This window comes from Pongo pygmaeus, chromosome 6 (assembly GCF_028885625.2).
Source record: "Pongo pygmaeus isolate AG05252 chromosome 6, NHGRI_mPonPyg2-v2.0_pri, whole genome shotgun sequence".
Lineage (NCBI taxonomy): Eukaryota > Metazoa > Chordata > Mammalia > Primates > Hominidae > Pongo > Pongo pygmaeus.
This window is the reverse complement of record NC_072379.2, coordinates 116,895,755-116,901,427: the sequence shown is the minus strand read 5'-3', so window position 1 is coordinate 116,901,427 and position 5,673 is coordinate 116,895,755.

Here is a 5,673-nt window from a genome sequence, read left to right as displayed (position 1 = left end):
GATGGCATATCAGTGTACAGGTAGTAGTGAAACAAATAAATTATTAAAGAATATTATTTTTAAATATATTAAAGAATATAAAGAATATAACATCCTTATTGTGCCTATCTTTTTGGTTTTTTTACTTTTGTCAAATAAACTGGGTTGGTAATTGATGGTAGCAATATAAGGTGTCCTTTAAAAAATATAGGTAAAGAAATAAGTTTACCTGAAGAAAAGTAGAATAAACAATGAAATTATAGTTGTCCTCAGAAATGGTAAAAGTCATCATTACAAATGAAATGTTGTCATCTATATGGAGTGATCGTAGATGTCCTCAAAGAACTTTGAAAGCTAAGCAATAACATCTGTAATGCATTCAGTGCAGAGAAAAGCAGAACATTTTAAAGAGATGTGTCTGTTCCTAGGCAGAAAGGTATTAACAGTGGTAAGGAATAGATATGTACTTCAAAAGGAAATTTAGAAATAAAGGTGCAGAAGAAGCAAATTTGTAACAGCATGCCTTCACCTGAAGAGAGAATGCTCTGTTAGGCCGATTCAAGAATCCACTCGACAGGAATATAGCTATTTCAAAGACTGTCACATCAAAGCCAGATGTCATTACACATTCCAATAAGTAACTCCTTATCCTGCTTCCTTGCTTCACAAATACCCTGGGGATAATTGGGCTCACTGGTCAGGGCTCACTATGTCTAGACTGCTTGGCAATCAAACTCCTTATTGTAAATAAATAAAATGGCTTAAATATCAGACCCTGATGAGCTTTGTTAGTATGAATCACCTTCCCAAATATACTAAATGTGTTCACATTGATGAAATTAAGTTTCTAAGTCTGAGAGGCTAAAAGGACAGATCCTGGACTGGATGGCTGCATCAAGATACATACCACTTTGTGGGGATACATCTGGGTGAGCAGTACACCTAGAAAATCCCTACGTCTCATGACTTCGGTTTTCTCAACTTTTGCAAGACTACTGTTCATGTTATGTGATATGAACCAAGCTCTTAATGTTATTTTTGTGTCATATTAACATATGAGATAGGGAGATAATCCCTTAATGAAAAAATATATTTATTTTGCTGCTATAAGAACTTGAAGTTTTGCAAAGGAAAAAAAAATGAGTTATTTGAGTACCTACCTGGCCTGAAATTGAAACATCACATAAATTAAATATTTCTCATTTAAACTACTGTATATCTTTCTCTTCTCTTTCCTTCTTCATTGCCAGCCTTTTTGAATGAGCCATTTGCTGCCTCCACTCCTTCAGTGCCAAGTATCTCCTCTCCACCCCCTACCATCTGGCTCCCACCCCCATTATTCTGCTGAAACTGTCTTAAAGGTTTTTGACTGATAATAGATAGCTTCTTAATCATTATTTTACTTGACGTGTCTGCAAAGTTGGATAGTGTGTTCTATGCTCTTCTTTTGAGAACATACCTCCTTCCTTTCCTGATGTCCAGAACCTGTCTTTTCTTAATTTTTCTCCTGACAATTTGTACCTTTCTCTCAGTGCCTTCTACTGGCAGCTTTTTAAAAAAGAAATATAATGTGGCAGATCAAGCTAGGGCCCCCTTCACGTGTTAGTTTTCATAGGCAATACATAAATGAATGGTTGTAGATATATTCCAATAGAAGTTTATTTACAAAACTGTCAATGGACCAGATGTGGCCCAAAGGCCATAGTTTGCTGACCTCTGCTCTACAATGTAAATTAGATCATGTATCTCCCTATTAAAGCCTTTCTATTTCCTACAGAGGACAGTGTTCACCATCCTTTAAAATCTGGCATCATCCTTAATTTACCACTTAAGGTCAGTGCCTTAATCTCTGAGATTCTAATCTGTATTCTAACTTGTTCCTAATAACTCTATTATTATCATATCATGTAGTTGATACAAAAGCTTAAGATAAATATAACCTCTTTTGACAAATCATTAAGAGAAAATTTAACACTCTAATTGGCAAAATAGACAAAGGGTATGAATAAGCATTTTACACTAAAAAAAGAGAAATGCCCAAGAAGTATTTGCAAAAAAGTTTAACTTCATTAATGAATAAATGAATATAAATTAAAATGATACATCTTTGCTTATAAAATTGGCAATTTAAACCATGATAGCATCCAGAGTTGGTTACTATATATATTAATGCTATACAAAGAGTCCCCAACTTACAATGGTTCAACTTACAATTTTTCAACTGTAACATGGGTTTATTGGGACATAACTTTATGATAAGCAGAGGAGCATCTATAGAGGAGGTGCTTTTGATAGAAATAGAGGATATGTTTATTCAGAACTTCTAGGGGAAAATTTTATAACAAATATTGAAAGCCTTGTCCCAGCAATTCCATTTTTAGGGATTGCTCATGTAGAAATTATTTTGAAAGTATGTAATGATTTAGCTGCAGGGATAATTACTGCAATCCTACTTAAAAATACCAGAATACGGCTGGGTGCAGTGGCTCACGCCTGTAATCTCAGCAATTTGGGAGGCCGCAGTGGGAGGATCACAAGGTAAGGAGATTGAGACCAGCTTGGTCAACATGGTGAAACCCCGTCTGTACTAAAAATACAAAAATTAGCCAGGCATGGTGGTGCACGCCTGTAATCCCAGCTACTCGGGCGACTGAGGCAGGAGAATCTCTTGAAACCAGAAGGCGAAGATTGTGCCACTGCACTCCAGCCTGGGCAAAAGAGCGAAACTCCATCTCAAAAAAAAATGAAATAAAATACCAGAATCCTTAAAATAACAAAGGTCCCACAAGAGAGGATCGATTAAAGAGTACAAGTGTTAAAATTTCTGTAGAAGACCAAGTAGGATTTATTCCAGAAATGCAAGTCTAATGTAACATTTGAAAATCAGGCAACCTAATTTACCACATAAACAGAATAAAGGAACATTTTCTACCTAAGGTTGCTAACAAGGCAGAGATACCTGCTGACATGATGCCTGCTGTGCTGGAGTTCCTAGTAGGTTTTTCTTTCCTTTCTTTCTTTTTTTTTTTTTTTTTATTTTTGAAACAGAGCTTCACTCTGTTGCCCAGGCTGTAGTGCAGTGTCAGGATCTTGGCTGACTGCAACATCCGCCTCCCAGGTTAAGTGATTCTCTTGCCTCATCCTCTTGAATGGGTGGGATTACAGGCGCACGCCACCACACCCAGCTAATTTTTGTATCTTAAGTAGAGACCGGGTTTCTGCATGTTGGTGAGGCTGGTCTCGAACTTGTGACCTCAACTGATATGCCCGCCTTGGCCTCCCGAAGTGCTGAGATTACAGACGTGAGCAACACACCTGGCCTGGAGTTCCTAGTTAGTGTTATAAGGCAGAATAAAGAAATAAAAAACATAATGATTGTAAATAAAGGAGTAAAAATATCATTGTTCAACAGTTTCATGACTGTGTATGTAGGAAATTCAAAGAAAACCATAAACTACCAGAACTAATAAATGCATTTAGCACTGAACACAAGTTTTAATATACAAAAATCAATTTTGTTTTTAATATACTATCAACAAAAATTTCAAAATAAAATTTAAAAGCAATTCAGTTACCATTTTTAGTAATACACCAATAAAATTTTCTTAGTTTGACAAAAATAAATCAGAAATGTAAGATACTAACAATGAGAGTAACTGGGTCAGGAGTATACCAGAACTCTATACTATCATTCTAACATTTCTGTAAATCTAAAATGTTTCCAAATTACAAAGTTTATTTAAAGCGGAAACCCAGAACCAACAAACAAACAAAGAAAAAAGCAATACCAATGACAGTAGCCACAAAACCCCTCAAATACCTAGGAAAAATTTAACAAAATATATGCAAGACCTCTAAATTTAAAACTACAAAACATTGCAGAGAGAAACCAAAGAAGACCAAAACAAATGGAATAGTATAGTAATGTACTGGAAGATTCCATATTGTTAAGATATCAGTACACTCTAAATTAATCTGTAGATTCAGTGTAATTCATTTGAAAGTCACAGCAGATTTTTTATTGGAATTGACACACAAATTCTAAAATGGAATTATATAGAAGTGCAAAAGATGTTAGATAGCTGACAATCTAAAAAAAAAAAACAGGTTGGAAAATTTATTCTACCTTTATTTTTCTTGAGGTATAATTGATATACAACAAACTATACATCATTAATGTATACAATTTGATGAATTTGGAAATATGCATACACCTGTGACATCATCACTACAATCAAGGTGATAGACATATCTGTCACTTCAAAAGTTTCCGGGTGGTGGTTTTTCCTTTGTTTGTTTTTTGTGAGTGTATAGTAAGAATACCGAACATGAAATCTACCGCAAACAAATTTTGAAGCGCACAATACAGTATTCTTAATTAGAGGCATTATATTGTACAGCAAATTTCTAGAATTTATTCATCTTGCATAACTGAAATTTTATACTCATCAAACAACTCTCCATTTTTCCCATTGCCTAGCCCTGGCAACCACCATTTTCTATGAGTTTGACTATTTTAGATACCTCATATAAGTGGAATCATATAGTATTTGTTCTTCTGTGATTTGCTCATTTTACTAATGCCAATTCTTCTTAAACTCTTCTAAAAACTAGAAGAGAGAACAATCCCAAACTCATTTTATCAGCCAGTATCACCCTAATTTTAAAGCCTAACACATCACAAGAAGAGGAAACTACAGGCCAATATCCTTGATGAACATAGATGCCAAAATCCTCAATAAAATACTAGCAAGCAGAATTCAGCAGCACATTAAAAGGATCATAAACCATAATCAAGTGGGATTTATCCCTGGCATACGAGAATTGTTTAACATACAAAAAAATCCATCAATATGATACACATTAACAGGATGAAAGAAAAAACCACATGGTCATCTCAATAGATGCAGAATAAGCATTTGACAAAATTCAACATTCTATCATGATTTAAAAAACTCTCAACAAAATGAGTATAGAAGAAATGAACCTCAACACAATAAGGATATATATAAAAACCCACAATCGGCCAGGTGCGGTGGGTCATGCCTGCAATCCCAGCACTTTGGGAGGCAAAGGCATGGGGATCACTTTTGGTCAGGAGTTTGAGACCAGCCTGACCAACATGGAGAAAGCCCACCTCTACTAAAAATACAAAAATTAGCCAGGTGTGGTGATGCACACCTGTAATCTCAGCTACTAGGGAGGCTGAGGCAGGAGAATTACTTGAGCTGGGGAGGCGGAGGTTGCAGTGAGCTGAGACCATGCCGTTGCAGTCCAGCCTAGGCTACAGAGTGAGACTCCATCTCAAAAAAAAACAAAAAACAAACAAACAAAAATACCCTCAACATCATAAACAATGGAGAAACACTGAAAGCTTTTCTTCTAAGATCCAGAATAGGGCAAGGAAGTCCACTCTTATCATTTGTATTCAACATAATACTTCAAGTCCTAGCCAGAGCAGTCAGGCAAGAAAAAGAAAGAAAAGGCATACAAATCAGAAGAGAAAATTATGTTTGCAGATGACATAATCATAGAAAACCCCAAAGACCCCACAAGGAAAACTGTTAAAACTAAAAAATAATTCAGCAAGATTGCAGAATACAAAATTAACATACAAAAATCAGTGATATTTCTATAAATCAACAGTGATCTGAAAGGTTGAAAGAAAACAATTCCATTTACATCACCAAGAAA